This window comes from Octopus bimaculoides, chromosome 8, assembly GCF_046866305.1.
Source record: "Octopus bimaculoides isolate indiv1 chromosome 8, ASM4686630v1, whole genome shotgun sequence".
Lineage (NCBI taxonomy): Eukaryota > Metazoa > Mollusca > Cephalopoda > Octopoda > Octopodidae > Octopus > Octopus bimaculoides.
The window spans coordinates 2,966,911-2,976,910 of NC_142935.1; positions in this window are offsets into that span (position 1 = coordinate 2,966,911).

Here is a 10,000-nt window from a genome sequence, read left to right on the forward strand (position 1 = left end):
AAAATTTTGGAGAAACGGCAGCCTGGTTTCATTGACAATACAGAGAGAGAGAGAGAGAAGGGGGGTAGAGACGGAGAGAGATAAGAAGCGAGAGAGAGAGAGAGAGAAGAGTTATCTACCTTAAGGAAACATACCTTTAATACTACACGTTGGCCAAAGTCCAATCAATTTAGCTGCCTCTCTTCCTCTCACCACCCTCTCACCAGCCCCAACCTTTTCCATTCCTCTCCGCCCTTTCCCCGTAGAACTGCAACTTTCTGGAAAGGACCATCCACGTTTTCTTAGATAATTTCAAGTTAAGCATGAACGCTAAGGGAACTGCTTCCTCCTTCGATAATTGTATAAAAAAGATTCAGACTGAAGATTAACGGCACCCATCTTCCTTGGTAATCCTTCTTCTTCTTGAAGAGGTCTTGAAAGGGCTGTTGATTGGGAAATAAACTAAAAAGTAAATCTCACTTGTTTAAACCAGATTATGAGTTGGCATAAAGTTACAGGCACAACAATGTTATGTTCGGAAAGGGACCAGTCTAATTTAGTTGACATGAAATACAAAGAAAGAGAGAAAGAAAGAAAGAAAGAAAGAAAGAAGGAAAGAAAGAAAGAAAAAAGAAAGAAAAACATTAACCTGAGGTTGATGGAAGTTTTGTATGTTTCTATTACATTAAAAGGGAAATTGGTCAGAACAGGAGATGCCTTATAAGAATTACTCCAGTAACCATAAAAGGAGATGGTTGCAAAGAGTAGAAACAGGTATTTCGTCTAAAACCACGCCTACTAATCGCCGGGCAGTTGGTGTTCCTCTTCAAGTTAGGGTTTATCTATGACAGAGCTGTGATCCCATTATTCCACATATCTGTAATCTCCAATCTTGGTCATTAGCCTCGTTCAAAAGAGAGGGGAAGGTCCAATGAAACCAACTTACTCATGGTAATCAGTATAAAGATTAAAAAAAAAACCTTCGATTATGAAAACCCAGATGTTATAAATCCATTGTATCAGTTTTTGAAATCTTCAGTTTTTAAATTCTTCAGTGAATTCTTTGAAACCTTAATGTTATGATTTCCAAATAAATATTTCAGCTCTAAATCACGGTACCTAATCATTTAGTATGACGTTTTTATTTATTAAGCCTGATTTGCGTGTATTTCTCCCACCAAAATGGAACATTTAGAGAAAGCAAACAAAATGCGAGATATATTCTTGGATTGTTTAAATAAAATATACGAAATGAGATTTTATTCTGATTTCTGATGTGAAAGCATATCGTGAAACTAAGCCATAAATCCAAACACCAAAGTCGTTTTACTCTGGAATCGAGTAAAGTTTATACAGTTGCAAATAACAACATCAACGGTTACAGATATTTTAGAATTAATCATGTTATGTTACAGTTCAATGCAATCGATTCTCGTTGCTTCCAACTTGGTAATTGTTCTTTAGAGAGATAACCATAAATCTTCTTCTTGAAAGGAAAACAATTCGAAATTTACAGGACACTAATAAAGAACATCGGAGGCTTTTGTAGGGATAAGCGAACGTGTATAGTTTCTATATTGCTCAATATAAATGGGTTATGCTATGATTTCTGGTATTTCATAGCCTACCAAAATCGTAACTTATATTCCTCGTTAGAAATTAAGAAATAGAACCAATTCACATTATATTTCGCTTGAATAATTTCCTCCTAAAACAATTGAATTAATATCCGGTTTAAGTTCGATTTTACCAAAAGTAGATATAGAAATAGTGTAAATCTTTTTGGCGCAACACCCACAGAACGAGAACAGGTTCGTTACTTATAAAGAAGCCTAGCTTTTATTTCACTCAACCATTCTTTAAATTATTCTTTAGAGGTGAACAAGTGGAGGCGCAATGGCTCAGTGGTTAGGGCAGCGGACTCGCGATCTTAGGATCGTAGTTTCGATTCCCAGACCGGGCATTGTGAGTGTTTATTGAGCGAAAACACCTATAGCTCTGCGAGGCTCCGGCTCCGGCCGGGGGTGGCTGGTGAACCCTGCTGTACTCTTTCTCTCACTCTTTGTTTCTGTTGTACCTGTATTTCAAAAGGGCCAGCCTTGTCACACTCTGTGTCAGGCTGAATCTCCCCGAGAACTACGTTAAGGGTACACGTGTCTGTGGAGTTCTCAGCCACTTGCACGTTAATTTCACGAGCAGGCTGTTCCGTTGATCGGATCAACTGGAACACTCGTCGTCGTAACCGACGGGATGCCATGATGATATATATTTATATATATCATAATGGTCTATAATGGAAAACAGATAAATTATAGACCACGTAAATCGGGTACCAATTTGAGAAAGAAACACTAAAAAGAAAAAAAAAAATCTATTTTATTATTAATAGAATAGATTTAACCAATGTTGTCTTAATACGCATAGAGTCAGTGTGGAGTCATTAGGACAACTGGGGGTAATTAACATAACTGATGCCGTGATTAGGACATCTGGGGTAATTACCGTAACACATTTGATTACGTTTCCAAGCATAATAATTGGAGAAACGGTATCAGTCTTCACTAAGGTAACTTAATTCTGATCAACTGAAGTTACCGCAATTGTCTTTTCACTGAAGCTTCAATAACTGAACTGGTAGAGCAACGAACAAAATACTTTGTGGCATTTAATTACATCCTTTTGTGCTCAACATTCAAATCCCGTCAAAGTCATTTTGCTTTCCGTCGTTCCGACATCGATGAAGTTCTCATCTTGGTCTTATTGACTACACACTCTCCTAAATACGTAATACTCGTCAGGTTAACATTCGTCTATTTCTCGAAAGATTTCTATCATAATAATTGGTAAATAGTCTTTATTTTATAGTTCATATTACTATTTCTCTCTCTCTCTCTCTCTCTCTCACTTTCTCTCTCTCTCTCTCTCGCTTTCTCTCTCTCTCGCTTTCTCTCTCTCTCGCTTTCTCTCTCTCCAATTGTATCGTCCCTTATCAGTCGCAATGAGTTTTGTCCGATCACACTTATAGGAAAGTTACAGCTAGTCAAAGAGTTAGGAACAACCCAGATCCAGCACTTTGGAGGCATGATTACATTTCGGTATACTGTTAGGATTCCAAACGTTACAGGAAGTTCTTTGACTGGAGCATTAAATGCTATACAAAATAAACCAAGTTTCTGGTCAACCATCAATATAACAATATACCTGCTCTTACCAAGAACTCGAGTTACTGGAGTTCTCTAACTGCCTTCTGCAATCAAAGATTTGCAAATAACTGGGTCTGAAATTTGAGTCAAGCGACAACCTAGAAGCGTCTGAATTGAATCGTGGGTCGTGCGTTTTAAAGAGAACAACCTATTAGTAAATTGAGCGAGAATTTGTGTTGTGTATTGCTCACGCAATAATACAAGTTGGTATTGATTCTAAGATAGGCACAAACAACAGGTCCACGAACTCACACACCAATGTGCCGATCGCTCAACAATTTACCAAACACATACACCTCCCCCTGTCACTAACACTACAATTCTCTGTTCATAATAATTCTAATTACATAAAGCAACCTTCAGCCAAGATGTCAAACATTTACTAATAGTCTAAGAGCAGTCCCAATTTCCGTTTAATTTTGTTGAATCAAAAATTCATGTGCCATAATGAAGAAACGAAGGAGGAGGGAGAGTGAGAGTGAGGAGGGAGTGTTGACAAAGAAAAGAAGAAAAATGGCAGAAGTGGAAGGAGACGGGAGGGGGAAAGAAAAGATTGAGTTCTCTTCACAGCTGAACTTAGAATGAATCATGCAAATGAAGGAGATAAAGTTGAAGAGTATTTGATTCTATCCCACCATTTCCAAAATAGAAGCGCTCTGTTCATCGTTAATATTTCAAAGTGTTTCTTTAGCTTTAATTTGTCTTCAACTATCTGAGATTGTTGAGAGGAAATTCTAACTTTAGCTTCGTCGAGGCCACACACAAAACACAAGAGGAAAACAACCTCCAGTTCTGTTTCCCTTCATGAATTATAATATTGCTATCTGTGAATTTACGCAGAATTCCTCACAATTCACTCACACCCACACACAATTTATATCCACCTAATCTTCTTTCTTTCTTTCTTTCTTTCTTTTAAATTTCCCACTCCTCTCTCCTACCCCCACTCCTCCAATTCTCCTTCTTTATTGTTTCCCTTTCTTTCTCTATTTCCACACCGTTTCTTCCTCCAATTATCACCTGTTTCAGCTTCTACACATTCCATTACCACCGCTGCCACTAAACTTCCACTATCATCATCTCTACCACCACTACCCTCACCGTCCCAACCACTACTATTGCTGCTGCTGCTACTGCTACTACTACTACTGCTGCTGCTGCTGCTGCTATCTGTCTCTATCAATGAATGAAACTTCGACGTAGTTGAATACAAAACGTGGCTCACGAGGCCTCCGTTCCAATGGTTTTTCTCCCGGCTCACCCTCTCACCCTTATTACGTCAATCCAGTGCAAGGTTATCCGTTTACAGCCGAGTGGACTGGAGCAACGTGAAATGAAGTGTCTTGTTTAAGAACACAACGCATCGCCTGGCTTGGGAATCGAAGCCGTGATTTCGCAACCGAGAACACAACAACCAGCCAGCCTTCCATTGCAGTCTTCATATCCTCAACTTGATATCCAATGCCTTCCCCCAAATCGATCGATATTGGCTCTTCTCTGTCTACCGATATCTCTATATGCTCATGTGGCTTTCCAGAGAAGGCGATCCCTGGACTTTTCATCCTTTTTTCTTTAGTGTCCTGCATAATGTGTTCGTCCTCTGATTACCAAGGTGATGGTAGGAAGATTGCTATACAGTCGGTGCTTTATCGATGTGGCTGCCAAAGAAAATCTGAGAACCGCACGAAGCATTCTCATGTACGAAATATCAAGCTTCTTTTCAAGTTTCTTATTCAGTGTCCATGCTGAAGAGTCATAGAAAAGTACTGATACAACGATTGGTTTCACACCTATAATGTGCTTAGCTGTATGGGAGACTCATCAGACTCAAGTGGCCGAAGGCACATAACCCCTCTACAACTGGAGTAAGGAATACATCATGGTCAGTTAGTTTTGTAAGCAAAAATATACATCTGGATTGGCAAGAAAAATAACAGCAACAACAACAGCAACAACACAAACATCAAAGGAGCCACTACGTACTTGACATACAAGAAATAGTAACCAAATCAATTTTAAATCAAGTATCACTCAACTATCTTAAACAAGAATGGGCATGTTGAGTGTCTGTACAAGACACTCTTAAAAAGCAGTGATGGTCATGGCTCGGATGCGTTTGGTTGTAGATTTGTTCACTGTTCATTGATCTGGAGCTAAACAACAACAAAGAAGTATTTATGTGGTTGGTCACTCTGCTAGAAATAGCTACCAAATCTCTGTTAAGTCACAAGATAAAAAAATAGAAAAGTGGAACTTTGGAAAAGATGGACTTGTGCACATTTAGTCTTGGAAAACGATGAGATGTTCATGGAAGGATTGTCTTCTTTGGTTATAAGTCTTCTTGATCAATTCCAATGTGGGATGTGTATGTGGGGGGGGGGATAAACAACAACATCAAAACCATTACAAAAGAGAAATAAAAAAAAAGCCAAATACAACCACAAAACGACCAGTTAGCATTTTTGAACACAGACCATTCTTTGCTAATTCCTTCTTCAACACTGACCAGGTGACCAGAAACCTATGCAGAATCGACAATTGTTACTGTTTTGGCGAGCGGGGTGGGTGGTAGAAAGCAGATTTAATAGTCGTTTCTACGCTCTTATTATGAAAGAAACAACATTCCCCTGCGCCAAACTAATGTGTAGGAACCAAGTCTTGGAGAGAAGTCTGAGAAACTGGTAGTGCTATAAACACATCGATATTGGTTAACAATTCTACTGCTAATCAATATTGAAAATCAATAATAAGATAAATGGCTTGATACTGAAGTAGAGGACAGCTATCTAAAGATTACATCTCGCTGTGTGTATATATGTATGCGTAGATTATAGCTGTATATGTGAGTGTGTGTGTGTGTGTATGTGTGTATGTGTGAAAGTGTTCGCATGCATAATTGTTATGTAAAAACTGTATACATGCTTGTGTGGTTGTGGTCTATTTGGTTATATATACATATGTGTATGTATATATATATATATATATATATATATATATATATATATATATATGTAGGTAAGTATATATGTGTATATAATATACATAGATATGTATATGCATATATGTATACATATATATATATATATATATATATATATATATATATGTATATATATGCATATACATATATATATGTTTGTGTGTATGTATGTATTATTTATACACACCCACTCCGCACAATATATAGATATATGTGTTTTTATACACACACATACATACACACACACTTAGATGTTTTTTTCTTTCTTTTCCACTATTTTACATCCTTTTTTTCCTTTTTTTCCATTGGTTATGGTTATATATGCATGATTATTCGGCTGTGTAGTTACAGGCTATGTACCTATGTGTATATCTATGTGTGTGTATATGTACCGTATAAATATATATGTATACATATTTATATTATATGTAGATATGTATATATGTATATATACTCATGTATGTGTGTGTGTGTGTGTATGTAAGCCTATGTAGTAGACATAGAAACATGGCCAATTTTAATGTATTTCTCTGTAGAATAAAAAAGAAAAGATATGATGAACAACCTTAATCAATTTTCGAACCTTATTGAGTTCTCATCAGGGCTGTCTACATCACTTGACCAATACCAGACACACACACACACACACACACACACACACACACACACACACACACACACACACACACACACACACACACACACACACACACACACACACACACACACACACACACACACGTGTGCATAGATGTTCCACATTCACATTTAAGTATATAAGATATTGCAAGCAAATGAATATATATATGCCAAAGTGTGATTTGTTAGTCAAGTAGAATGTGCCATGTTTAGGTGATACAGTATTTTTTACTAAATGGAAGTATCTGAAGTCTGAACACATCTGGCGGTAGTCAAGAGACCAAGGATGGTAATGTAGGTAAGACATTGAATTCTTGCAACCGGATCCATGATGTTGTTCCTGCAGGGCTGGCACCCAAATTAGACACCCAAAGTAAACGGACACCAAATCAGAACAATTATCAGTGCACTGTAGGTGGAGGCAGAGAATATTTTATTTTGGATGTGGTCCACAAATGTGAAACAAAAGCTCATGCTGAGAGCAGAGTTTGAATAATACTCAACCGATTCTGAGATAGAATGGGCACAACATGGTCTGGTGGGGATGGTTACACCGATTCCATGTTTTGGTGTGGTGATTTAATGAAAGAAAGAAAGAGGGAGAGGGGGAGAGGGAGAGGTAGTGAGAAGGTGAGACTGAAAGATTGAATCTTTTATCTTTTACTTGCTTCAATCATTAGACTGTGGCCATGCTGGGGCACCCTCTCAAAGAATTTTAGCTGAATAAATCGACACCTGTACTTACTCTATATAAGTCACTTTAGTGAAACTGGTAATTTATGGTGATGTAAACACACCAACAGTGGTTGTCAAGTGGTAGGGGGACCAGTGGAGACACACACATGCACACGCACGCGCGCACACACACACACACACACACACTTTCAGTTTCTGTCTACCAAATCCACTCAACAGGCTTTGGTTGATATAAGGCTACAGTAGAAGACACTTACCCAAGGTGCTATGCAGTGGGACTGAACCTGGAAGCATGTTGTTTGGATGCACACTTCTTACCACACAGCCATTCCTGAAGGTGGAAATTTACAAAATATTCATTAGTTGCACCAATTATTTTGTCAGTTAGTCTTAGGAAAGAAGTTTAAGATGCCTGGCCCTTAAGAGATCGCCTGAGACTTGTAGGGAGGTGGTAGAGAGGAAGGTATCCTTAAACCAAAGAACTTGTCCAAATATTTGCAGCAGAATGGAATGTGCTAAAGATTTCCAATGACCAGGAGGGGGAGGGGGTGTTAAACCTGACCACAGATTAAGTCATCCGTCCAAACAGGCCATACTGGACCCATTACTGCAAGGTATCTTGTCTGATACCCTCACACTTCTGCCAGTCATCTCACAGCACAAGATGGTTACTTTGTTTATCAATACACCAGGAAGATGAATGGCAAAATTGCCCTCAGGATGATTTGAACACAAATTGTACAAAAAAAAAAAGAAAATCAGAATAAGTATTCACATCAAATTCTTGGCACAAGGCCAGCAATTTCGTGGAGGTGGGGCTAGTTGATTACATTGACCCCAGTATTCAGCTGGTACTTATTTTATTGACCCCAAAAAGAAGTGGGCCTCGGTGGCATTTGGACTCAGAACACAAAAACACGTGAAATCCACTTAGCATTTGAGTCTGCCAGATCACCATTTTAAGCATAATAAATATTGCAAACTGTTTCATCTGATTCTCTAACAACTTTGCCAGTTTGTCACTAATGTTATGTGGCAGTCAGAGAGGGAGTTTCACTGCAGGAAGTTGGCTGGGATTCTTTATAGTCTCCAGTTGACAACCCATGAAACATGTTTTGCATAGAATTATGTCCTGCAGGAATATCATAATAGGTTCAGAGGGTTGCTGACACAGAGATAGAGGACTTGTTTGTTCTGCAAGGACCAGTTCTTCTTTTACTTCTCATTTTATTTATTACCATCTCAGACGTTTCACCAAAACATATGTTCCAAACTTGTTGCTGGTGAACCATGAGGCCTTTTAGTGAAGCTTCAATATCATCCTTTGATAAGAATAAGTCTGTTATCTCTTTCAGACCAACATGTCCACACTGTTGCTAAAGCCTCTCTCTTAATATTCAAATAATTAAATTCTGCACAAATTAACCTCCTTCATAAATATAGTACTGGCCAGTTATTCTGTGATAAAAATCCTGATATAGATTGCTCAATAGCATTGGTCGTTGATGTGCCGTGTTGTGCCGTGTTGTGCCGTGTCATACAGAGTTTAACAAGAATATTAAATATTTAATAATACAAACACATGAATATGTATTTATCTGCATATGTATGTACAGACACAACACACACACACACACACACACACACAAGCATTTATGAATATGTATATGTATATATAAATCAATATATACACATATATATACACATGTACATCAAATATATATATGCATATATAAATCAATATATATATCTGTATACATATATATATATATATGTTCATATATATACAAATATACTTATATATATATATATATATATACATATATATATATATATATATATATATATATATATATATATATATATATATATATATATATATATATATATATATATATATATATATATATATATATACATACATATATATATATATATATATCAGAAACTATGTCTGTAAGCAGTTAGACATACTGCTCTATATGTTGTAGTATGTGATTGTATGATTAATGTGTGCATATATGTATATTTTTATACTTGTGCATATTTAAGTATATTAACCTATATACATTTTTATTTATATGTATATATTTTTATGCAGCTCATGTGGAATGATATATGGAAGACTTGTCCTGTGTGTATGTGTGTGTGTGTGTGTATGTATAAGTATATGTATCTATCATTGGTCTACGGTTCTAGAAGACTAAAAGTGTGTGTGTATACCTGTGTGTATATATCTAAACATTTTATCGTGTATGTACTTATCTGGTGTGGTAGCATTCTCTACCAATATCATGAATAGAACAGTCAGTATTGATAGATAATCAAAATGTTGACCGTATAACTGATTGCCATGAAAATGTTAAGCTGTGTAATGTTGTTACAGAAAATAATGTTGTAGAAAAGAGGAAAAAGGAAAAAAGATTATAAAAAAAATGAATAACAAAATGAAAGAAATGAATAAAAAAAATGAAAACTTGGTAGTTTGGTTTTTGTCTGCTAA